At 40.8% G+C, this 25,453-nt stretch overlaps 1 protein-coding gene across 3 annotated transcripts in view; it reads right to left on the reverse strand.

The window, feature by feature from the left end:
- Positions 1-25,453, reverse strand: part of SFMBT1 (Scm like with four mbt domains 1) — a 77,935-nt gene that overhangs the window by 41,925 nt on the left and 10,557 nt on the right. Inside the window, exon 1 of one of the 3 annotated variants that reach the window (XM_082211899.1) lies at positions 4,502-4,646. The exons of 1 other annotated variant lie outside the window; for it this stretch is intronic. The gene's annotated coding sequence lies outside the window, so the exon portion shown is untranslated. Of the gene's footprint in view, positions 1-3,882; positions 3,979-4,501; positions 4,647-25,453 lie in introns of those variants that run through there. One more of the 3 variants, XM_082211901.1, reaches the window with a different exon arrangement.

The raw sequence follows: 25,453 nt of genomic DNA on the forward strand, positions 1-25,453 counted from the left end.
AGGCATCTCTTTATTAGCTGCAGCCGGCAAAATTCTTGCAAGGATCTTAGCAAACCATCTCCTAACTATATCTGAGGCTACCCTTCCTGAATCCCAAAATGATTTTTGAACTTCTAGGGGACAGTGGACATGATTTTCACTTCTCAACAGCTTCAGGAAAAATGCAGAGAGCAAAACCAACACCTGTATATGGCGCTTATTGACCTAAGGCCTTCAAAACTGTAAATTGTACTGCTCTGTGGACTGTCCTTCTGAAAATTGGCTGCCCAGATAAATTAGTGAACACCCTTCGGTTCCTCCACGATAATATGATAGCAACAATCGCGGATAACAGTGGCTCCCGATGTGAACCATTCACAGTAGAATCAGGTGTTAAACAGGGATGTCTTATCACCCCAACTCTATTTATTATTTTCATTGCCATGATCCTACACATTGTCAAAGGAAATCATATATCAAACAGATGGAAAGCTCTTTAACTTGAGTAGGTTGAAAGCAAAGAGTAAGGGTACCACAACTTTCGTCACAGAGCTTCAATATGCTGATGACAACATAGTGTGTGCACACTCAAGAGGATAACCTCCAAACCATCCTAAATATCTTCGCAGAAGCTTATGGAAGGCTCGACATCCAAAAGACTAAAGCACTGCACCAACAAGCATGTCATTTTAAAGCAGGGGATCTCCAGATGTGGCAGATAGGTGTGTGAGTCCTACAATCTATGGAGAGTCACAAGTTCCTTGCACCCAGGTTCTAAAATGCATTATATAAGGGATTTTATTTTATTTTATTTATTTGTTGAAACAGACTCCTTTGGGAGGTTGTGGACTCTCCTTCACTGAAGGTTTTTAAGCAGAGATTGGACAGCCATCTGTCATGGATGCTTTAGCTGAGATTCCTGCATCACAGGGAGTTGGACTAGATGACCCTCGGGTCCCTTCCAACCTAAGTTCCTCTGATTTATAATCCATACTTTCATAAAAGCTACTGCTTTCAGTTTTGGTTTCCATTAAGTAGTTTTTCTGCTGCTGGATTCTTTCTACTGCTCTTTGTATTGTTTGCTAATTTGGTTTTATATTGCTTTATTGCAATTCATTTTCTGACTGTTGTTAGCTGCCTACAGATTCCAGAAGAGCAGAATACAAATTTGGATATGGTATTCAGAACCCTGAAGCAAGTAAGGCCCGGAAGCACTGGCTAAAGAAAAGGCATGGCACAAGAAGTGGTTTCTGTTTTCATATCAATAGAGCCAACATTAAAAATTGTTTATACAGTATAGAGCAGGCATAAGCAAACTCCGGCCCTCCAGATGTTTTGAGACTACAATTTCCATCATCCCTGACCACTGGTCCTGTTAGCTAGGGATGATGGGAGTTGTAGTCCCAAAACAGCTGGAGGGCTGGAGTTTGCCTATGCTTGATATAGACTTACCAAAATTTACTTCCTAATTGTGCCTAATTTGGTCTCAACTCAGCCAAAGATGGAAATATCTAGGGTGATATTCACCATAGAGTTAAGTAGTGCTATGGGTTCTGCTGCACAATGGAACTTTCCCTCCCTTCCCCATGTGCCCCCTGTATCTGTTCTGGGCTCCCCACAGCCTTCCGGGAGGCAGATTTGGGGATAGAGCAGGCCATGCAAGGGGGAGGAGGAGGGGGAAAGTCACATTGCACAAGCAGAAGTTGTTCTGCTCACACTTTTTAAAAAGTTGACTACTGCCTCTAGTCTAGCGTTTTCTTATTTTCTGATTCACAACTTTGGTACAGCAAAAGGGCAACTGAGTATGTGGCTAAAGGCTAAATCTTATAAGCAAAGCAACATGCAGGACTGGATGTAGGACCTACTGCAGCAATGCAACATTCGCAACGATGCCTTCATTGCCCTGAGAACAACAGCTTTGATTATCACTGAACAGACACGGGTGCAGGTATTTTGCAGCCCTGCACACAACACCCAATACAGCAAAGGAAAAGGTATGGAAAGCATCCCCAGAAGCATCGCTTACAACTAAAAATACAATGTCAGTGCCTAGAATTCGAAATATGTTTCCAACCACACAAGGTACTCTTTCATCTTTGCAGCTATCTATGTACCTGGAAAACCAGGTTGCTTTGATTTTTTCCCTCTTCTGCTTGAACTTAACTACCTAATTGTCAGCCCAACTGAATAAATGAATTCAAGTTTCCCGAGACAGTTCTGTGTTAGGCTGATCATAGAGCAAACATGGGAAGTAATTACAGTGGCAATAATAAAAAGTAACCTCTCTCTTTTCAAGAGTGAACTTCAAGAAAGCAGAACGGATTTAAAAGTACTTAAAAGCAAGACTTGACCAAATGTGTTTTTAAGTTCTAAATTTTAACACCGACAATAATGTCACTTTGATATTTACATGCCACTATAAGTATGAATGAAATTATAGGTTTTTCATGGCAAAGCGTCGTGCTGTGAGCCTCTGACTAGAGTGCATTGAAAAGTTAACCCCGATAAAACTGACTACACATGCTAGTCTAGGTAAAAAAGAAAAGAAAAATCTTTATTTGGAATGTATATTATTGTGCACATTCTTGTTGCGTAGCAAAATAATCATTAATTACCATGAACGACAACAAGGCTAAAAAACTTAACCTAGAGGTATTACATGGAAACAGGTCTATGTTCCAAAAGACATAGCCAAAGATTCTAGGAATGGGTTTTTTCCCCACCAAGGCAAAAAGCAAAATTGATCTGTTTTCCTGTTACTCACAATACATATCTTGTAGATTCATCTCCTACGTACATCAGCAGATAATATGATTATTTTATAGTGTTTGCACCTAAATGTAGGACATTAATACAGCAGCAACAACTTCCCATTACACTGTTCTGCATACTCCAACCCATATAATTTTACACCAGGTGTCTCCATATACAAGTTGCTGGATGATCGCTTGATGGGAAAGTTAAAACACATTTTGAGTGTTCCACTGGGAGTCTCAACTAGAGTTTACATTAGCTTCATAATCTTTCAAAAGAAAGAAAGAAAAATATGAGACTGGTTATATGGTATATTTGTGAACAAAACATTAATAGAAGGGTTCTGGGTTTTCTACTATTAAAATTAAAATTGGCCATTTAAACAGTTGGGCCTCAACGAATCTGGAAAGATTCCTGCATTTTATAATGGCAATAGTTTGTGTTGAGTCCTCTTTTCCCATACAGTTTGAAAGAGTTCTAGTTTATCATTTGTATTTGAAATACATTTTTAAAATGAGATTTGTAAAGCCATGTAAAATGCATTAATAAAAAGAACTTTTTTTAAAAGTGCTATTCAAGAATTAGGTTATCATTTGAGAGCTGTCTCTCTCTCTCTCTTTAAACAGAAGTTGAGTCCTGAAAAGAACAGAGGAAGGAGAGCAATGAGACTGGGAGAGTAGCATGGGGGCAAGGGGGCTTTAACCCTTGGCGCATGCCAAGGTCCCAAGCCAAATCCCTGATTCAGATTAGGGGCACAGAAGGGGCATATAGTTAAAGACCCTCCTCACCTATGATCCCAATGTGCCTCTCCCCACACGAATGATTAAAAACACACACAATATACTAGCTGACAAGGCCAAATGACATGAACACCACATCATCATGTTTGGTCGTCAGAAATGTTACACAGAAGAAATAGTGGGTGGTTGTTACGTTTTTTCGCCACAATAAGGAAGCAGACATAATCCTAAAAGCAGAGAGGTATCTCAAAAAGCACACAGAATGCTTTATATTAGCTACTCTTACTTATTTCATAAAATCTATATCCCACTTGTCAAAAAAGCTCATGGTTACAAAAATAATAAAAATAAAAATTAGTAGAAACAAAGCATTCAAACAATTAAAACCAGCAATAAACTAAAAACACACCTGCATTCTAGATACCTGCATAATACTGTCTAAACACAAACAGAATATAGTGACGCCACCTGCCTGATATCACTGGGCAGGGAAACAAGTATTATGTGGCACCTGTAACAGTTCCAGTTCCGCAGATCAAAGCAGTTGATATATTGGGCATATATTACCGTATTTTTCGCTCTATAAGACGCACCAGACCACAAGACGCACTTAAATTTTTGGAGGAGGGAAACAAGAAAAAAAATATTCTGAATCCCAGAAGCCAGAACAGCAAGAGGAATCGCTGTGCAGGGAAAGCAGCAATCCCTCTTGCTGTTCTGGCTTCTGGGATAGCTGCGCAGCCTGCATTTGCTCCATAAGACGCACACACATTTCCCCTTACTTTTTGGGAAGGAAAAAGTGAGTCTTATAGAGCAAAAAAATAGGGTAATTGGGTAAAGAGAGCTTACACGTAAACTGGCCCCAAGTTGTAAAGGGCTTTGTATATTAATATTTATTTTTTAAAAATATTAGCAGGCGGTAGAGAGAAGTCCAGTTAATCAGTAGGGAAAGCAGGGTGGAATCTGAAATATGGACTCTTAAGAGGTGGAGATAAAAGGACAGCAGTATGTATAATGTGGAAAGATACCATGAGAAGCATCTTTCTATCTCTGAAGTCCTCCAGATGTTCGCCAAAGGCAAAGGACTCTTCATACAATGCAAATCCAGTCTCTCCCCTTGCAAATGATTCAACAGATCAGGGCGAAGGCAAGTCAAAGGCTTAAGAGTAGTGCATTTACTTGGGATGCTGGAATTCCCCAGAAAGGAAGAGCTAGAATGTTCCGTGACAGTTGACGGAGGCCAGGAATGGGGGAGGGGCATCTGGCGGATGCGGCTAAAATCCAGCTTATTTTCAGTGCCCTAGTAATCAGGCCCTGGTACAAATAAACCCAGCCTTGCCTGAACAAATCAAACCCCTTTGGTTGTAATTTAAGCCTTGATCAATTTAAGTTTTTAAAAACACAGTCAGTATAGTCTAAAACGTGGGCACCTCATGTTTACTAACCAGCTCAGATGCCGTTTCAGTTGTCCACATTTCATAAGGTAGAGATGGGGAGACTCGTTTAGTTTTTATATAGAGAAATGTTTTAGCTGCTTTTCTATGTGCGATTGTTCTGTGTATGTTTTTATTGTAAATTGCTTAGGGATAGCTTATGGGAAGTAATTAAAAAATGAAATAAGTATTAAAAAGAAGAAGATTCTTGTGCAGAAGACTCCCCTTAGCATTAAGCCCAGCAATTTGTGTTGACCATGACTACTAAATAGAGCTCAAAGTTCTCCCAGAGAAAAATCTTTAATTTCAGCAGCATAATTCAGGGTGGGGTAGGAGAGTAATTCTGCTGCTGCTATTGTTAAATAATCAAGTTCTATAGCTAGAAATCCTTGTTTATCTCCTGCATATCACCCAGACATCTACCAGTAGATCTGTATCCACCCCTCTCACCATCCCTGATTGAATTATGCTTACTTTAAGCAATTTGACATTGCTTTTTCTGTACAACTCTGAGGAATAAAATGCCTGAGTGTTGCTAACTTACTCAAAGATGTCCTGGTATGCTATTGTGATTTTAATACTATGCCTAAGGTTTCTATGCAATTTTCAGCTCTTAGACTCATAAGTCCTGATTTGCAGTTACTCTGAGCAGGAACGCAGCCCAAATTCCTTATTTAGGATTTTTTTAATGCAATGAATATAAAATAAAAGGAGGAAAAGGAGGAGAATCAAGATTAAAAACCGAGGCAGTATTTTATTCCTTAGTATGTATAGCTTTTATTTATACTGCAAGTTGGAGGAAGCTTATCCCATGGAAAAAAACCATTGTACTGTCCATGGACTGCAATGCATTCTTGGTTTACTGTTTGCAAGATTCAACTTCCCCATCCCTTAATTTAAACATAAGAGGAATGGATAAATTGAAGCACTTCTTTAAAAAGACTTAAAATGAATGACTAGATTTTCAAAACTTTCAAATAATTTAAGCAGCTTCTGCTGAGTGCTTTACAGTCAAATATCTGAACATTCATTTAGCCAGCTAAATGCTGGCTTTAGATTTTAAATGCCAGGCTCCCTGTTTTTGAACACATGTTCCTCAACAATGAAGGGGAAAAAATACTGAGTACATTTATGGTCCATTTCTGCAGTTTTAGTGTTTATTTCAAATTGATGTTCCTGAACAGGAAATGTTCTTCAAATTATATCCTCATCTCATTCTGCTATTTATTCCTACAGCACTAAGGCACCACTCAGGTGTAACCCTGCTGCTATGAAAATGCTGCAACACTGCAAAAATAATTTAGGGAAGGAAATCGCCAAAGAACTTGTTAGGCAAGCAATTCCATTACTCATAGCTAAAATGGAATCGGGAAGAACAAATGTTAGATAAAACCCTTGCAAAACAAGGTGCTCTTTGAAGGTTTTTAATGGGGCTGGCAACTCTGTAGTTGCCGCATTTACTACCAGACACATATTTTGTATAAAAGATAGGTTCCAGCAAACACAACAGTAAGCACTTTAGAAATCAAAATGGCAAAGATTGCAGTCAGTTTTATCACAGCAAATTATAAGCAGATATACAAGTGGGAGGAGGTAGCGACTGCGTGGAAACACCGTAACAGACAGGCCTTCTAAAAATGTGAAAGGTTATGCTGATTTGAATGGAAAACATAAGCAGCAGCAGAAATGAGGAAAAGGACCAAATACTTGAAAGGGATTCAGGTCTGTTGTATTGGGGGGAGGGGGGAGTTACAGTTCCAGGGAACTTGAACTCAATTTGATGTCATTTGGTTCTGTAACTGTGCAGAGTATCTGGAACCAAAGATTAAATGGCTTCACATTTTCCCTGCAGCTGATGAAATTCTGTGGGCAATCCATTCTGACTGCAGTATTCGATCACTCCCTCTACCCTGCATTTTTAACTTTAGATATGATATAAATTTTTCATTGCTTCTTACAACTGAAGCTAGACTTTCGCCTATCAAGTTAGTCCCCCTGAAGACAAGCTCTGTTACTCATGTAAATAATTACTGGGTAAACTTGGAAATCGGGGGCTGAGTAGATTTTAACTGATACAATGTCATAGGAAAATAGGTGAGGAGAGAAGAAACAGTGAGATCTGTACTACTGGAAATCCCCTTTAAAAAGGCCAGAGCATTTTTAAATGACTGCATGGTGACTGTTAAATTTAACCATGAGCTGGGCTGGAGACAACAGAGTGTGACCTTCTTGTGGGCCCTAGACCTAGTCATTCAGAAAGTTGGCAAGGCATGCACAGAACCTTCTACTCAAAAGATTATGTCACATCTCTGTAGAAAGCAGTGGACATGCATTTTTATCATCACAAGTTAGAAGTAAGGCAGACAATAAAGAATTCCTTTTCCAACTTGTTCAGGACACCTTGATTTACTTTCAAACTGACCTAACATGGGAATCCCCCTCGTCATTATATTTGGCTTGCCTACTTCCATTCCCTAGTTCTGTTTAGCTTCAGGGTCTATTTACATCACCACTTATCACAAGATTGCAAGCACTTCGGTTAAAAAAAGATCTCCTCCCCCAAATTAACAAGTTGGATGGTAACTGATGTTAGTCATACTCAGAGTAGACACACTGAAATCAATAAACTTCTTCCAAGCTGCTGGAAAACAGCTGGCACCATATAAGGGGCATTCAAAAATACCCATTCGCCACACAAAAACAGATACATTACAGTCATCTGATAGTGACATGACCATGTTGAAAGCAAACATGTGAAACGTGTACTCAAATGTTCTAAATTTACTGAAAGAAAGTTGAAAAGACATAAAACTATTTTTGTTAGCTGCCTTAGTGGTTCTGAAAAGCTCCAAGTAAGTAACAGGAATTCCACCCCGCCCCCAGCGCGATCATTTCTGTCATTTGATTTACAAAGCTCTGCCCTTTATTTATAGATGTGGTATTTGCTCCATAATAACTGATTAGTAAAGGCTGCAAATGAGCATCACTGTGTGCACGTGTGAGAGATGCACAATGAGACAGCAGTATCAAAAGCTGGATTTAAATAATATTCAAATAAGGCAATCTGCACACCCTCCCCCACCCTCATTCTTCACCTGAATTTTAATTCTGCAGCACTTGCAATTTTATGCATTGTGTCAGTACAAGAGAAAGTGAATGCAAACTACTTCTGGGCACATTCATTTTTTATCAGCCATACAACATGTCAACAAACTAAGAAAGGTCAAAATGATCAGTGTTATCCTTACCATTTTTTAAATAAATAAATAAAATTATATCCTGCCCTTTCTTCCAAGGGAGCCTAGAGCAACAAACAATTCTTTGATAATAAAAAAGCCCAAGCAAACAATTAAAAAGTATAAAAATGTATTTAAAACATTTAAAAGTGGTTAAGGCTACACCTAAAAACAATTAAGCACTTAAAACAAATTTAAAAACAAGTGTAACTCAATCATGTGTCAGGATAGGACAGCTGAAACAGAAATGTTTTCAGCAAGCTGTTCAAAGAGTAGTTTGGCCATCAACTATTCTGTAATATGGAAGGAAGAAAAATTAAAGGTGCAACAAAATGACATATAGCTTACTGGTCAGTACTATAGTAACAGGGAGAAGTGCATTCTGGGTCATTGAGCTTGTTGGCGGAGTGTGCAAAAGCCCAGCAGGCCCGGCCCCCATTCCACCACCTTCCAGGTCCAAAATGACCCACCTCAACTGAACACACACGAAATGGTCTCCGCCTGCATACATAGGCCCATGCAATCAGTACCGTGTTGCTAGCCAGTTGCTATAGGTTGAGGTTCTTTAAAAATTATGCACAGCAATGCAACTGCTAGTGCAATTGCTGTTTCATGACAACATGTAAGCTGTCATACACCAAGTCAGATCGCTGGCCATCTAGCTCACTATTATCCCCAGAGGTCACCAGCATCTCTCCAGGGTTTCAGACATGATACTAAACCTGGGACCTGACATAGCATGTGCCCTACCACTAAAATAAGCCTTTCACCCAATAAAGCTACATTAGAACCGCAACAGCCCCATGTCATACCCATACCACCACATCTTGTTGCTCATGAATTGTTTTTGTCCATGTTCCTCTCTAGCTTCTTTGTGGCTCACCTTCATACATTGGATGAAAATATATACACATACAAAGATACAGTTGCAACAAGGGAAGAAGCTAGGCTGTGGGCCTTATCCATAAGCAAACCTATTCATGAATGACACCTTGCTCCAAAACTCCTCATGACCACTCTGAAGAGCTTCACTCACCCATGACTACTTTCTGAACATGACGCTAAAGATAAGAGTAAGTGTCTCCTCCCACAGAGTTGGTCCAGGAGGATACCACGGTCAATGATGTTAAAAGCCACTTGAGGGGTCAAGCAGAAATAATACGGTTGCACTCTCTGGCTCTCTCTTTCTCAAGAAAGCTCATCCATCTGGTGGACCAATGCCGGGTCTGTTCCCATATTGTAGTGGACCTAGGTAATTAGTCTCATCCAAGAATACTTGCTGTTGCTTCATAACCATCCTTTCACCAAGAAAGGGGTTTTGGTGACCACCCTATAGTAATTACACTCCACTGGGTCTAGAGCAGGTTTCCTCAACCTCGGCCCTCCAGATGTTCTGAGACTACAATTCCCAGCATCCCTGACCACTGGTCCTGCTAGCTAGGGATCATGGGAGTTGTAGGCCAAAAACATCTGGAGGGCCAAGGTTAAGGAAACCTGGTCTAGAGTGAGCTTTTAAAGAAGTGAACACTACACAGCCTCTTTAAGGACAAAGGCAACACTCCCATCATGCAGGGCTGTGTTTATCACCCATTCCGTCACCCCACTCCGGCTAGCTTTCATAAGGCAAGATGGACAAGCGTCTAACTTGCAGGTGGTCAAGTACATCACTGCAAGTATCCCGTCCACATTATCAGGGCACGTTAACTGGAACTGATCCCACAATGCTGGCCTCGACATTGCATTGGACCTTGGCTGGCACTGCCACAACACCAGCATCTAAATCACTGCAGAGTCGAGTGACTGTATCCTGAAAGAGTTTAGCCATTTGGTCACCATGTGCTCCAGAGTTTGCCCCCTGGGTCAAGGTAAGTAAGCAATCTCCCAGCCACACAATGCAACTCCACCAAGCAGTTCCTTGAGAATGCTATGGAGACACAGCCTCCCACAGCCACTTAGTAGGCTTGATTATGAGCCTGAAGATGTACTCAGTTGGCTCTGCAGCAAGATCCACTTCACTTATACTCCAGCCTGGCAAGTATTGCAACTTTTGAGGCACTTTCACACTCATGCTGTTGGGAGCGTTTCAATCCGAACCACTCGCATCGACATCAGATGAGCATTATTCCTTTCTATGACATGCTTCTGACACTTTTATGAACACTCTTAAGAGCTGTTGTCATTAAATTGTCAGGCAAGTGTTAGGAAGAGTGCAATGTTCACATGACCACCTCAACCCAGGCTGCAGGCTTTCAAGTGCCATTCATGTCAACATCTTAATGCCTACACTTGCAATTCCCCCCACCCCCACCCTGCAAATATACAATGGCAGAGAGGAACACCAAATACTGGAAGAGAAATGAAAGCCTACCTAAAGCCTGAAAATAATTCATTGTGAAGTCATGATTACTAGACTTGCCAATATAAATTTCTGAGGTTAAACACAGTTCCTCCAAAAGGTGGCAAAGTAAGAGATAACTTTGGAAAAGATGGGATGAGGTAAGGCTTGAGCCCCATATATGAAACTTTCCTGGGTGAAGGCTATGAAACAGGAGCACAAGTACTGGCTTGATGCAGTATTTTTTCCACTTAAGACAAAAGACAAGACTAGTAGCAACAGGGTTGGTAAGATTTTCCTTTCCCTAGCGTAGGTGGGGTCAAGTGGGGTGCACAATGTTGTGGCATCTTTTTGAGTGTGGGTCCCAAACCTTAATGCTTTGTATTTAATATATTATTTTACCAGTACATTGCTTCCTCTATGATGCTGTCCCTCTTTAGGCTCCTAGAAAGCCAATCGATAGGTGTGTTTTCATTTATTTGTATTTACTTCAACAGTTTATATATTGCTTAATTACCACAGTCTCTAAGCAATTCACAAGAAAGGCTTAATTAGATTGCAACCGGGCAGATAGTAGAGGGTGTACATATTCCAGAGACCCCAAACCTGCTAAATAGGAAACACTCTCGTGGTCTATGTTTAATAGAGAACAGCCAGTGGAAGCTTGCTGCTTTCCAGACCTTTCTGACTACGTAGTCCAGTACTAGCTTTCCTTTCCAGACAAACTGGAGACATTTGGAAGCAAGGTGCTGGGGGAGACACTTGAATGGCAGGGGGTTGTGCTTCCTTGGCCACAGTGCACCTTGTTCTATCAAAGAGGTATTTTAAGAGTGAATGTTCTATACTCAGTGTTAGGGTTGATATAGAGTGCATTCCTCTGTCAGGTACAGCAAACCTGAAAATGTCATGCAGACATTTACTAACGGAGCTAGCTGGGCAGACACTAATTTATACCGGTGCAAAGTATAGACTGATTTTCAGTGTTTTGCACTGTGCCCCACTAGATCCAGATTAGCAGCACTCACTTCTTTTTATTACAGTTTGGTAACTGCAATGCTCAGAATAACAAGAATTTTAAATGTCCTTTATCAATGTTATGTTGAGATGGGTCAGTCCTCAAAGCTCAAGAAGAGCTTCATCTCCTCTCTAGTTAGTTGTTGTTGTTTAGTTGTGTCCGACTCTTCGTGACCCCATGGACCAGAGCACGCCAGGCACTTCTGTCTTCCACTGCCTCCCACAGTTTGGTCAAACTCATGCTGGTAGCTTCGAAGACTCTACCCAACCATCTCGTCCCCTGTCGTCCCCTTCTTCTTGTGCCCTCAATCTTTCCCAACATCAGAGTCTTTTCCAGGGAGTCTTCTGATGTTGGGATAGAAATCTACAATGAACAGAAAATGCAATTCATCCAGAGATCTCTTTTCATCATTCTCAATGGAGTGGGGAAAGAAAGATACTGAGGGAAGGGTTCCATACAGTCTATAAACAGCTCTGATCCCTTACACAACATGTGCATGTGCTGCCTATCAGTTGTCCATTTGCCTGATCAGGCACCGCATGAGTGATTAAGCATTACAGCAGGCAAGCTTAACCTTTCTCAGGCCAAGGGCCACATGGAGGGAATGTCAAGGTGCTGAATGTCAAAATAGGCATAAATAAATAAATAAAAAGACAAATGGGGGCAAGGCTGGGAGACACACACAATACAGTGGTACCTCGGGTTACAAACGCTTCAGATTACATACGCTTCAGGTTACAGACTCTGCTAACCCAGAAATAGTGCTTCAGGTTAAGAACTTTGCTTCAGGATGAGAACAGAAATCGTGCTCTGGTGGCGTGGCAGCAGTGGGAGGTCCCATTAGCTAAAGTGGTGCTTCAGGTTAAGAACAGTTTCAGGTTAAGTACAGACCTCCGGAACGAATTAAGTACTTAACCCGAGGTACCACTGTATTTTGGTTTCACAGTGGAGTATCCATGGAACCAGTCAGTTAAAAAACCAAACCCCTAGGTTTTTTTTTAAAGAAAACAAGCCTGAAGACTATACTTTTTTCTATAGCTTACAAACTCTACTACCCATCCAGAGACTAGAATAACTATTTGCATGTTGTTAGAGATTTTTAAAAATGTTTTATTTATAAATTTACCAAATTACAGAAAAAAAGAAAAAGAACATTTTAAAAATTCTTTGGCAAGTTGTTAGTGATATATTGTGCAGTTGTTCTGACAATAATAAATGCCAGAAATAGCAGCTCCTGTTAAATGAAGCTATTACTATTTTTTGAAAAAGAAGAAAAAAGCAGCAGCAGCACAATGGATATTTCCCCATCGTTCCTGCTATACGCTTGTACAAAAATGGCACTGGTTAACACGGTCAATTCCTCACAAAACTTTAAAAAATGAAGTTGCTTGTGTTTTTTAACACACACACACAGACAAGGCTTTATGTATGGCTCTCTGTACAGCCTGTGCATTAAGTCTAGGAAGCATAATTGAGAAATGAAGTACTGCCTAAGCATTAAATGGCTTTGAGTGACACGCTGTAGTTTGTTTAAAGTTGTGTGACTAAAATAAGTCTTCTGATCTGTAAACTGCAACAGCCATAGAGCTGCTTTAAAATTGGAATCTTTAAGATGTGCAAGAGCCAAGAAATAAAGTCTCGGCTCAATATGACAAAGCTGGAGTTGCTCCCAATCGCACCAATTAATAAAGTAGAGTACTTTAGATAGAAGGCAGCAGAATTTGTATCCTTTGCCTCCTGCCTTTCAGCAGCCAACAAGCCATCCACCAGCAGCTCTGCAATTTTCTTTCAGCTGTATGGGGTCCTCTGTGGGGACTTGCTTTATCAAAACTAGAAATACATTGGAACTGCCCTCCGTTTACTGTTCCATCAAGGAATGAGGAGGTAAAAAAAGAGATGGGGATATAGGATGGGAGATGCAGCAAGTGGTTTCCGTACGTGCAGGGCATGGAAAGAGTGTAGTTGATTTTGGTGGAACTCTGCACACAACTTTGCATTGACTCCTCAAAATGAGCTTCCAGCTTTAGTAGCTTCCAACCAAGGAGTTATGGATTATCTATAATGCACCATTGTCCTAGAGCAAGCATGTCCAACAGGTAGATCGTGATCTACCGGTAGATCACTGGACATCTGCGGTAGATCACTGGTAGATCACTGGCTCCCCCCAAAGAAGCTGAACAACTGTGGCTCCCCTAAAGAAAGCTCAACATTTTACCTCCTCCTCCCTGAAAAAACTCAACAACTTTGACCCGAACCCCAAAAAAGGGAGAAGATCACTGCCAGTTTTTAACTCTGTGAGTAGATCACAGTCTCTTGGGAGTTGGCCACCCCTGTCCTAGAGTAACAATCCCTTTACAGCACTTTAGCTGCTGGTTTGTTTAATTAAAGGAGGGAAGTTGCAAGTTAGCGAGGGCCTCAAGTCAACTCTTCCTCCTCTTGAGATAAGCAAAGTTTTAGCTTTGTCCCAACAACAGAAACCATTAGCCTGATGAGCACAGCCTAGTGCTTCTAGCAGCCTCACCAGTAAAACAGGTTATTGTAGAATCCCTTAATTAATTCATTTCATCCCACCAGCAACAGCCATGTACAATGATGAGATCCAGCATAAGGGCACAGTGAACTGTGAATGCCTCATGAGAGCAACCATGCCTATGCAACCAACACCCTAGGATTCTCCACCACTGTAAAAACATGGGCTGCTTGTTCACAAGGCAATTCTGAACTACAGTGGTACCCTGGTTCTCGAACTTAATCCGTTCTGGGAGTCCATTCAACTCCTGAAACCGTTCGAAAACCAAGGCACGGCTTCCGATTGGCTGCAGGAGCATTGGACGTTTGGCTTCCGAAAACTGTTCACAAACCGGAAAACTTACTTCCAGGTTTGCAGCGTTCGGGAGCTGATATGTTCAACAACTAAGCCGTTTGGGAACCAAGGTGCCACTGTACTAGTTTAATTAACAATTGCTTAAACAGATCCTTACATGCAAACCCTACAATGAAGAGGACAGGAGCCCTCCTGCAATTGTCAGCTATTGGCGTGAAAGAACAAAAGTCCCTAACCATCATACTATAAAAGGAGTTTCAGATGTTTAGCATTAATATATTGGAAGTATATTCCTCTGGTTTGGGAAAATATAGCTATAAAATGAAAGAAGGAACTAGAGTTATATTATAAATGAAACTAAATTAGACTAGCAAAGAGCTATTCTCAAAGCACTTTTGCTGTATAAACACCTCCATCTTATTCAATGGCCTGGTTTACACACCACACTAAGCCAAGTCATGCATGAAGAACACCTGTCCCTAAAGTATATTTTTGGTCTACAATTTTCTTGCCATGGCAAGTACTTAGTCTTAGGCTTCTTCCCAACTCTAGCCGGGGGGGGGGGGGTTCAATTTGTCTCTGGCCCCAAAGTTGTGGTAAGGAAGCCTAGGATTTGCTTATGGGTTCTGCCAAACCCAGAACCAAAGCAAGTCTCTACACTCCTTCCAGCTTTAAGATGGAGGGGAATTGGGACTTTTTTCAGATTGCATCAAATCTACCACTTCCCATCTTATCAGGCTAGAGCAGGGAGCAGGGGTTAGTCTTTGATCTCATGCTGAGTTTTGGAGATGAAGGACAAAGTCAGAGACAAGACCCACATATGGGTAGGCATATTTTTTTGGGTTAGCCACCAAGGGTAGGCAACATATGTGTACCTCCATATTTGTTACTTAGAAATGACAATCTAATTAATCATTAGATAGCCATTAAAAAGGTAGCCAGTCTCTACTGCAAGTGACAACAGACCAGTATTTTCACCTTTCTTAAGTGTTATGACTATTGACACATGTGTATAAAGATGTTAGTGGTGCCACAATCGTCCAAATTTGTACAGGAAGCCAATACCACAGTATGTCCTTTCATGTTCTTCCTCCCAAGTTCTTTGTGTACTCTTTCCATGAGTGCAGACAGATTTCTGGTAGTAATGCCGACAATGCTATGTTCAAATAATCACTACTTATCAATACGTACATGTGTGTGTTTGTCTTCACAACTTGAGAAGACTTACAATTCAACACCTAAAATTACATGATAAAAAAGGAAACCCAAACTGCAAGAAAATATAAGACCGACAGCTACAATTTAAAAATCCCAATATTTCAACTCAGCAAATTTGACACATCTTCCTTCATGCTCACCCATGTGACAGGGAGAGAGGCTCATATCCATACCCAAGTAACAGAGTGAAAACAGTGCATCAAAAGATGCAATTTTTACAGATGAAGAGAGATCAAATGGAAACAGCAGTGTTATAAGCTCCTCTACCAACAATGGCACAATGACAGGCGAGGCTTCCTCATCCGCCAGAATTTAACATCACATACAAAGCCAGTGATTAAAAAGTAACACAGCTTACATTTGAACTTCGATCATTTGCAGCTACACTTACTGCTGACATCTGTTCTCACAAGCAATGTGCTTTTCTTTTCTTTTTTACTGTGGAAGTCCAAACCACCAGCAGCTATTTAAAATACCCATATATTTTTAAGCAAGTTAAAATAGGAATCCCTGGTATATTAATGAATTAGCAATTTCAGGTGGGACCGCAGGGCTCTATGCTACCTTTAGCCTTCAAAATTGTTACCTAGGCTTATTCATATTCCTACCCTGCAGGGGTTGAACTAGGTGACCCATTGCGTCCCTTCCAACTCAATTCTGATAGAGGTAACTGATTTAAAAGAATTACAGGAAACACAAAGCTACTTCTGCGGTAATCGCAGAACATGTTTTTCCACAATTATCCTAATTCTGCTTTCTTTGGAGCGTGAACACACATAGATTTCTAGAATTGGAAAGGACTATCTAGTCCAAAAACCTGCAATGCAGGAATCTTTTTGCCCAATGTGGGGCTTGAACCCACAACCCTGAGATTAAAAATCTCATGCTTTACTGACTGAGCTATCCAGTATTGGTAACTCACCATCACAGCAAATACAGTATAGTGAAGGCAGTCACTGTTAACATCCTGCTACAAATGCCAAGATGACCAGGTATGAAGGTGTGCTAAAATTCTCCTTACAGGTAAACCAACTTACCTACTATTTACATACTCGTGGTGCTAAATTATCACTTTGTTAATTGACTGTCTGTACTCTTGAAACTGTAAAATCAAGAACACAAGACAGCAAGCTCTCTCTTTTTAAAAAAAAGCAAAAATGGAAGAGTGAAGATTTGTAATTGAAAAAATATGCTTGCATACACTTTCAATGAAATTAGGGAGGACAGAAAAAAGTTATTGCCACCCTCACCCAAGACTTCCCTTGAGGATTTAGAGACTCTATGAAGAAAAAAAGGAGACGCCCCCTTCACCAAGATAAAAGCTGTTAAGCATACTGTGCCCCTTTCGAAGAGGTGGCCCTCGTGAGTGCCCTCCGCTTCTCCTGCCCTTCCCCACCATCAGCCTCTCTTTGTCTTTCTCTCTTACATGCGCTGGTGCCAAAAGAATCATCTCCAAATAATTATTCTTTGGAGCTCTAATTTTAGCAGCATGTTCATCATTCTCAGTAAACACAATTAAAGGAAATTGAAACAGAAAGAGGACATTTTTAGATGGCTGGAAAAAATGTGTTTCTAGGTCTACAGTGGTACCTCTGGTTACGAACTTAATTCATTGCGGAGGTCTGTTCTTAAGCTGAAACTGTTTTTCTCCTGAGGCGCGCTTTCGCTAATGGGGCTTCCGGCACACGACTTCCGCTCGCATCCTGGGGCAAAGTTTGCAACCAGGAGCAACTACTTCCGGGTTAGCGGAGCTCGTAACCAGAAGCGTGCGTAACCAGAGGTACCACTGTACATGCTTCCCATTCTGAAAGAAGGGCACAAACTAGGATCCCAAGTTCTGTCTTGGCCATTTCCAGTCCTGCGAAGTTACTCAGAATAAAACTAGTCTGACTCTCACATTCATCCTCACATAAGGCTGCCAGTTTCAATGTGGGATTGGGCAGTTCTTGTGCATCATGTTACCCTTCCAGATGTTGTTGTATTATAATTCCCATCACCCTCAACCACTGGCCCTGCTGACTGTGGCCGATGAGAGCTGGAGCCCCAGAACATATGGAGGATGCCATGTTAACTACCCCTGGCTTATCAGCTGTAAAATAACAAGAGCTGTGGCAGCCACCAGTGCAGTGGTGGTAGGGACAAGCATACCTAAATAAGTTTGACCTCTGCGGTATCTGCCACTTTCTGCAAACTTTGTGGTTTCCCCAGGCACACTGATACCTCTTCTCTTCCTTATCAGCCCCATTTTGGCTACACGGACACTGTAATTCAGCACCTGAGTTTGCTACTAATGTATATATGATGGTCATGTTGCTCATTAGAACATGCTGCTCCTCTTATTTTCCCCAATTAACTAAATACCTTTAAAAAAAATGAGAAAAGAAAACAAGTTTGAAACCTCTCAAGAGACTAGAAAATATTGTAGGTGGCTTTCCCGAACAGAAACAATTTATTATATCTTTCATGCCCATCAACTCTACTTGTGTAGGTAAGCATTTATTGTATCAGTAACTGTTATGGAAAACATTTAATCACTTGTTTATAAGATACTTACCTCAAGTAAATTTAGGACACATCCCTAGACAAGAATATAAGACATTTTTTCTCTTCAGACCTCCCCTCTTCAGTGCTGGGTTTTTAAGTATGTGTATCCACTCTTCTGGCGCATCATAATATGCCAGGCAATTTATGGAGAACAGAACATCTCATCTCACCTTAAGAGCATCCAGTGTCCTGCTATTCCTTGGCAATCCTATACAACTAGAGACAAGGACTTAGTGGGACATATTTCTCAATAGATATGTGTAAAATCAGTTAGAAACCTGGCTTTGTGACGGTATTACGTGATACACAAGGGTTATATTATAGGCCTATGTGTAGAAAGAGGAAGTAATTGAACAATACCTGAGACTGTGGTTTGTGAAATGAAAGCAGGTTAATGCCAAGGACTGTTCCTTATAAACAGACACAGGCTTGCTTTAAATGGAACACTAAGCCATGGTTTGTTTAGCATAACCATGGTTTGTTTCACCACGCAAACTGAGCCCAGTAGCTTAACCATGCTTTGCTTATTCCCAATAAACCACAATCTTAAGCCTTTTATTGTTGTTAATTTATGAAACTTGGCTTTCTCAAACTATGGCATCCCATTACATTGGAACCCAGCACTGTTTGCTAAGTATGGTTTGTATGGCTGTTCCAGACACTGGGCAGATTGCAGAGTCATGCATCAAGAGTGGAACAAAAAGGAATCTTCTCCCAAGGATAAGTGGCTCTTGCTGGCTTATTGCCCAAAGAACTAGGCCCTAACTTTGCCTGGTAACAAGCTTCTTTTCTCACCCTACTCTTCCACTACTACAACTCCTCCCCTCAAAGGCAGACAGCTTTGCCGCTGCTACAAATAAAGGAGAATTTAAAGTGACCACAGCCTAGTGAGTCCATAGTAACATCTAGAATCGGATGAAGAAGGAAGCAGAGGAGTTAAAGGAACTGGGTACCATGATACTCTAATTTAACTTATATGAATTCACATACAATTGAATTCACATACAATTGAATTCACATACAATTTAATTCACAAGATTCTTAACTGTTGTGAAAAAAACCTTGAAAGCATTCATAGGTAAAAGTAGCAAGGTTTAATAACTTGGTACTAACAGTGCCAAAATACTTTTAAGGGGGTGAAAAACTCAAATGAGTTTTCAATCAGCACTCAACACGGCCCATAAAACCTTTGCCTGCAATTTCCAACTTGCAGCTTCCATTTAACTCGAAACCCCCGGTGCAAACACCTAATGTACAATCCACATGTGCCCTGAAGTCTCAGTTTGACTGTTATAAACCCAGAAACAATCCTTGATCTTAGTGACCTGGTGTTTCTAGGATGTGTAGGCTAGAAGCTGCACACCTCAACTCTAGATGGGAATATAGTTACTTAACTGAAGGGGGTACGAATAATGGAGATAAAGAGTTATGCAAAACACCAGGGAGAAGGTAGCTTATGGTTAGGCAAGGGAACGTTCCCCAAGAGTGAGCGGTGGTACCTGTCGTAATGGCCTGCATGGAGAGGACACAGAAATCAATGAGGGAGAATTGGTGAAGCTGGAGAAATTAAAGATGATTTTGTGGAATGAATAAAGATACCACTCCAGTCCTGGAAAGGCTGGACACCAAGCAGTGCTGGGGAAGAAGAGACAGGTGCTGACATTCTACAAACTGGTCTTTAATGTGGGTTACGTGCTTCTCAGCTTTACCTTCTGGATTTATCTCTGTATCCTGAAGAAACTGTCCCCCACAAATGTGGGGAATGAAGAACAGCAACAAAAATCACCTTATCCTTCCATGAGCTTGGCTTCACGGGAAGGGCATCGGTGGGGTGGAGGCGGCCTTGGATTCATCCCACTTTAGCATTTTGGCCTGGGAAGTGTGTGTGGAATACTACAAATGCAAGTACTTCTATAGCATGGTCCTGCAGGCAATGCTGGACAGCAAATGATAATTCATGGATACATACTTTAGTGTTTCTGGGAGAAACCACAACACTGACATTTCTTGGACATTCTCCACCCTTGCAGATAAGCTTGAGATAGGCATCATCTTCTCTAGGTTGGTGGGATTACACAATAAAGTTCCTGTGTGTTCTCTTATCCATGTAGACCAGGCATTTGCTTTGTAATCGTGGCTGTTGCCTCCCTAAAAGTCTCCAAGAACTGGCATTGAAGGGAACTTCAAAGACCACCATAGAGTAGAGCAGGGCTATTCTGGAGGAGTGGAGATCCATTTACAACTTGCTAGTCATAGAGCAAGTTGCTGATGTCCTTGTTGCTGATGTCATTTTTGGTTTGGTGTACCCTCCACAACATCTGCCAGATGACATCCAACTGGAGCAGTATCCAGACCTACCTAGATGAGGGGAGGGATGCAGGGTCCATAGACTGGAAAGCAGTGTAATCCTCCTCCTCAGTCATTCAGTTGCCAGCAAGTGTGAACAGCAGAGCCATCTTCAGGCTGCGGTAATTAGGAACATGAGATCCCAGTTCATTTGGGACCATCACCTCCACTTTCCCAGAAGTTCTAGCTGCTACTGACATGTCTTTGCTCATACCATCGGGAGGCACCACAAGATTCACTCCCCATTCTGACTCTACTGGAGTCCCACAGCACTCCTTCCTTTTGTAATTCAATCACATGGATTGCTGCTTGCTTTCTCCTAAAATTCTTCTCATTTTGTAAATCAGTAAAATTTGATCATTAAATCAAAGCATGCGATTTCGGAGGCAGCGTGTACAGTTTAGCTGGGAAGAGGAGGGGCAATGCGACTATCTGGTTGGGCTTTCTGAAGATGCTTACTGATTATTAGAATTGTGTACAGGTGGAGTTGTTTCCTTGGTAATTTCCTGTGGTATGTTTTTCATTGGAAGCTGAAAGGGAACGTTTGGTAGCTTTGAGTATTTTGGTGATTAGCAGTGTGGGGGATCTTTCTTGCCACAGTTTCTCAAGTTAAGTCTTTTTAGGACTGAATAGAAGTTAGCATCCTCGCAACTCCACAAAACACAATGTTCTATCTCTTCTGAATAGGGATGTCAAACGTAAGGCCCTGAGGCCTCACTGGGTCCTTTAGGGTTCCCAAATAAAGTCCACAGTACCCCTACCATTCCTCAAAAATTGACAAACCTTCAGGCCAATGAAAACAGTGCCTTTGTTAGAACAAAAAGGAGCAGGAACATTAATGACTACTACTGCATGCTACAGAATCCCATCTCCACCTTCAGTGGTAAAAGAGTCCAGCCATGTGGCAAGTGGAATAATGGTGTAAAAGTGATTTTTTTTTTCCATTTGGAAGCATCATGGGTCTCAACCCCTAAGCATCCACGATCTGAGGAATTTTGTTCTCAAACATATTTGCCTTTGGCATACCTTGTTTATCCCATTCCCACTATAGAATCAGAGTTGGAAGGGACCCTGAGGACCATCTAGTCCAACCCATGCAAGGCAGGAATCTCAACTAGATAATGCATGACAGATAGCCATCCAACCTCTGCTTAAAAACCTCCAAGGAAGGACAGTCCACCACCTCTCATGGGAATCTGTTCCACTGTTAAACAGCTCTTACTGTCAGAAAGTTATTCCAGGTATTTAGTGGGAATCTCCTTTCTCGTATTACCAAACTACTTATTTAAACCATCTTCTCAAAATTACCGTAAGTGGTTATGGTGGTACCTCTAGTTGCGGACTTAATCCATTTAGGGGTGCCATTCGCACCCTGAAAAGTCTGAAACTAGAGTGCCTCTTTTCCGCATGTGCGCGGTGCGATCGAGCGCTTCTGCGCATACACCGAACCCAAAAGTAAACACTCCCAGGTTTGCCGCTTTCATAAGCTGAAAGTCCGTAACAAGAGCGGAACGCAACACGGGGTATGACTGTATTACTATTCAAACAAGTATAAGAGGGCAGGTTTCATAATAAGCATACTGTAATTAATTTAATCTGTAGCCTGTTAATGATTTATACACCTCACAAAATATTCTACACCTTCACTGTTGCACAGAAGCCAATACATTTGTGTTTCATCTTTACCCCAAATGTTTGGGGTGTGGGCAAAAATGATTCCTTGCTCCCAGGTTGCCAATTAGCCTGAAAAACAAGTGATTGACTTTCCTGCAGTCTTATCTATAAAATATAGCATATGTTGGTGTTGACACTTTAGATCACCTCAATAAATAAATAAATAAATAAATAAATAAATAAATAAATAAATGCTCATTATTTTTTACATGGCAACTACCAGATGACTTCTCTCTCCTCATGGAGAGTTTGTATTTACAGCTATTTTGGGCATGGTCAAAAATCCAAAAAGATTTTGGAGAACAGCAAGATGAACTGTGTGGGAAAAGCAGTAATTTGCAATCATCTATTTAGTTCTACCTGTCTTTTTAATTTGGCTGATTAATTATGTCTAGTGATTAAATCACTGTTTTTTATGATGATTAAGCTAATAAACCAGGGTGTGTGTGACTACATTTTTTGAGTGTCCCAGCTTTCTGAACCTAAAAGGTGCTCTAATATCTAATCAGCGACATTTACCTTTAATAACCAATGCTGCACGGCAAACCCATCAAAGCCCTTAATTTAAGCAGAGTTTAAGCACTGTATTTTCATCCAATGCAATCACTGTGTATGTGTAACAAGATGTAATGCACCCCAGCATGCATTCATATGTACCCAATTTAAGGTACAACAGCAGCCTAAAGCTGTATTTATGTTAGCAACTGCTGGACTTCCTGTGGCATTTACTAGAGGACACACCCCTACTTTGGGTCTGCTCACATGAGTCCTGCAGTAAAAATTACTCACTGGAGCATTTTAAACACCGTAGCTTAAAAATACTTCCCATTTCATTGCTAGTGCAAAAGCACCCATAAATGCATCTGCCGGTCTACCCATAAATTTTATGGTAATAGGATATTATGTGGATTTGTAGGTCCCTTTTTTACCTTATGAAAATAGCACAATGCTACAATACCTAAAATATGGACAGAATCAAAAGTTTCCTCTGTAAAAGTGATTAATTGTATGGTATAAGTGAATGAATTTCTTCCATTAGAATAGTTATTTAAAATAACAATTTTTTTTAGAGCACTCAGAGATTACAATACCGACAAATCAACCACATAAAAATAAGCAACCAGAAAAAAATGCCTTAAAACCTGCCACCTCTATTCTGGATAGGGCTAATCTACCCCATAAGGATCAGTCATACAGCCTAGAGGTGATCCTAAATCCAGCTGCAACAAGCTCAATGCATGAACTTTTTCACTTGTCCAGCGTACATACTGCATATTTACAGCATACATGCCTGGGCCCTGTGAGAAGAAGGTTCCCTATTCCATCCCACATGCATACTTTTCTATACAATTAGACCATCAGCATGGCTCATCTCACTCAAAGTACATTAAACCTGCTGCCAAAAATAACCATGAGACACAAATTAGTACTCTCCATCACTGTTATACTGAATAGAATGTATGTGTCTATTTAGTCCAAAGCTACTATACCCCAACGCTATCGTAAATATGAAAAAATGTAGTTTGCATTCCACAAATATGTCCTTGCCCTCCTCTATTTGAATCTTTCAGGCAGCTATGGAGCTAAAATGCTAAAATGTTTACAAAGACTGAAAACAAGAGCAAAATAGGTGGCAAAACAAAAGCAAAGAAGAAAGCAAAACAAATCCTAATTGTCACAAAATTTACTCCAATGCAAGCCGATTGGTAGAAGCATCCGGGTATCAAATATATATAGTTTATATAAGGGTTTAAAAAGCAATCAGTGCAGTACCTAATCTGAACTGCTTAGATAAGTGTATTCAAATATGTAATTCAGACAACACCACATCTCTGCTTGAGTGGCAATAAAAAGCACCTGTGAGTAACAACACAACTTTGCCAACCCCACTGCCTTCCTGCAGCAGGCAATGTTGCCCATTTTCACTGTTTAATTTTTAACAGATTATTCAACAGTGGGTGTCAGTAACTGGTTAACTGTGTTGAATTCTGAGGAGTCCCAGTTTAACACCTTAGTCACTACCACAAACAGCCGCCTAGTGCATTATTAAGTCGAGGTACATGAGACATGGACTACTACCGAAGTGCCCTTTGGGCAGATAGTGACAACCTTTTTTTTTTACCAGCAGCTATGCTACTCAGGGAATTACATAAACACAATGGGATTAGACTGCATGGTTGACACATCCAAGCTCCGCAGTCACAACTGAGTGGCATCAAGTCCTGCGTGGCTCGCACTCTAAAACCTATGAGTATTAACTTAAAAGGTGGTACACTTTGGCCCAGTCCAAGTATCAATGAAGTCAAAGCAAAGTTGGGAATGTGCTTAAAAACTCCCTCCTCTCCTTGTGGATACCTACTGTGGTTACCATTCAATACAATTATTTAAAGTGAACTTCTTCCGATTCTGGTTTGCCCAATTCAGATGCCAGACGGAGCAGGCTGTGGTTAGTGTGAACCAGGATGTGGAGGAAGGAATCTGTACACAAATGGGGAGGAGGAAGAAAAACAGGCAACACATCAGCTTATGGCACATTCCCTTTTCTGAAAGGTCTAGGCACAGAGTGTACTCTGCTTGTGCTGATATAGATGCATACACTAGCATCCAGATAAGCGTGTATGCATATTAGGAAACTGCTGTTTTTTTCTAGCCCCTATACACACACACACAAAACACGGAGAAGGGGACAGGATAAAGGGAGCAGCTGAAAATTCATTATGTGCACACACTGCTTTAGATCCCAGACATTTTTTTTCTTCCAAGATAACCCAAATCCTAAGCCATTTATATAATTTTAAAAGTCATTATATTAATCTTTAAAAATGCTTTACAATTAAATTTGAATTTAACGTATCTCAGAATGAAACTATGAATTTATCAAAACTACATTAAGTTTTAGCCTACTTTCTATATAAGACAACATAACCAACTATTGAAGTCAAACATTAAAGGTATAACCCAATGTATTTATTGTTGTTGAGAAGTATGGATACTTATGACTAAACCAAGAAGATTGTACATTAACTTTCCATCTCAGAGAAACATTGCACTGCCCTGTAATTCCTAGCCCCTACACCTGCAAGTTCTGAACAACAAGTAGGCCTGGATCCAAGAGCTGTACTTACAGCACCATCTTTTTACATGTATACACTTGAGTTCCATGGTGTTTACTGTCAGGAAAGTGAAATTGCAGTCCTAGGCTAACATAATTGCCATCCATTAGCCCAGTGGATTTTTCTTCTCCTCTCAGCAGAATGCCATGTCATAGCACAACCTGCTCTGAGAATTCCCCTCAGAGTTTAAGAGATAAGTTTTTGATGTGGTATGAGAGCTACTAATAAAAACAGCAACACCC

This window comes from Podarcis vaucheri, assembly GCF_965113315.1.
Source record: "Podarcis vaucheri genome assembly, chromosome: 2".
Taxonomy (NCBI): domain Eukaryota; kingdom Metazoa; phylum Chordata; class Lepidosauria; order Squamata; family Lacertidae; genus Podarcis; species Podarcis vaucheri.